Here is a 1,426-nt window from a genome sequence, read left to right as displayed (position 1 = left end):
GTCCGTAATGAGCTACCAGAGGAAGTGGTGGAGGCTGTACAACTACAACATTTAAAAGGCATCTGTATGGGTACATGAATAGGAAGGGTGTAGAGGGATATGGGCCAAATGCTGGCAAATGGGACTAGATCAATTTCGGATACCTGGTAGCATGGACGAGTTGGACCAAAGGGTCTGTTTCCATGCTTGTACACCTCTATGACTCTATGTGTAGTCTAGGTGGATTAGCCATGGGAAATGCAGGGTTACAGGGATTGTGCAGGGGTGTGGGTCCGGGTGGGATGTACTTTGGAGGGTCAGCGTGGACTCCATGGGCTGAGTAGCCTGCTTCCACACTATAGGGACACTATGAAAATGCTGCGTTATGCCTCTCAACCTGAAACTGCACATGTGTACAGGATTAGGAGTGTACAAACTGAAGGATTCAGAACCTGCCTTGAAATTGTTTTAAAAAATCAGAAAAAAGGACTTTTTCAAAAACTGAATGAGAAACAACTAAATCAAAATGTAAACTGACAGATGCTCTCTCAACTTTTTATGATTATGATCCAAAACTGGAAAAATACGTGTTTCTACTTATTCCATCTCCTAAAGGTATTATCTGACAGTTTTGTAATTGATGTTGGGGGGGGAGTGCAGCCAGATTCCTACCTCGGGCTTTTCTCTGCTCCTCAATCCTCCTCCTCCCTCACTGGGGCCTCCTCTAACCTCAGCCCCAGAGAGGCGGGCCTCCCTCGGCCGCAGGCCTGTTCAAGCCCCTTGGCCTCCTTCCCAAAACCCGCCTCCTTCGGTCCTGGACGTGCAAATTCTCACATTCTCCGCAGATCCTCGACCAACGCGACCTCCGAGCATCGGGGGGCGCTCAAGGACAACGCTCGCCTGCGCTTGCGACCAACGACAACGCCGCGCAGACTGACCTCCGAGCCTCACGGCGGCGCTCACACCCGCGTTCCTCGAGTCGACAGCGGTCAACGTGACCTCCGACCGTCGGGAGGGCTGCGAGGCGACAGCTGTCAACATGACCTCCGACCATCAGGGACGCTGTGAACATGTAAATCACCCACAACTTTAAAACATCAGGAAACCCAACAATACGCATTTTATACTTAACATATAAAGCCGTTAATTTTTAAACGTGATGTTATTATGTTGGGTAAAGCGTTTAGGGGAACCCATCTTGTTGCGTAGTCCCTCTCGTCGACAGCGAGCAGGGAATAAGGGGCGCCGCGTTGCCCCGGGTAACGGCTGCGGTTTTATGGCTGTATCTGAGGATCAAACACGGGACGTTTCGGTAAAAAAAAATCCCTAAAGGGTCGGAGGCTGCCGTGGGGTTTGGTTTGTAGAAGGCGACTCGGGCAGAGGGTGAGGCCTCCTGCACTCGGATACCCAGCCCCGTCTGACCCCCCACCACCCCAACCCCAGCCCC

General features: G+C 51.6%; 1 protein-coding gene across 3 annotated transcripts in view; it reads left to right on the top strand.

The window, feature by feature from the left end:
- The first annotated feature begins 951 nt into the window (after window positions 1-951).
- Window positions 952-1,426, top strand: part of LOC125480960 (NAD(P)H pyrophosphatase NUDT13, mitochondrial-like) — a 5,818-nt gene continuing 5,343 nt past the window's right edge. The window contains exon 1 of one of the 3 annotated variants that reach the window (XM_048593105.1): window positions 952-1,051. The gene's annotated coding sequence lies outside the window, so the exon portion shown is untranslated. The other 2 variants (XM_048593104.1, XM_048593106.1) reach the window with 2 other exon arrangements.

Source organism: Rhincodon typus, unplaced genomic scaffold, assembly GCF_021869965.1.
Source record: "Rhincodon typus isolate 14 unplaced genomic scaffold, sRhiTyp1.1 hic_rhity00002333, whole genome shotgun sequence".
Taxonomy (NCBI): domain Eukaryota; kingdom Metazoa; phylum Chordata; class Chondrichthyes; order Orectolobiformes; family Rhincodontidae; genus Rhincodon; species Rhincodon typus.
Note: the sequence above shows the minus strand (reverse complement) of the source record. Positions and strands in the feature narration are given on the sequence as shown.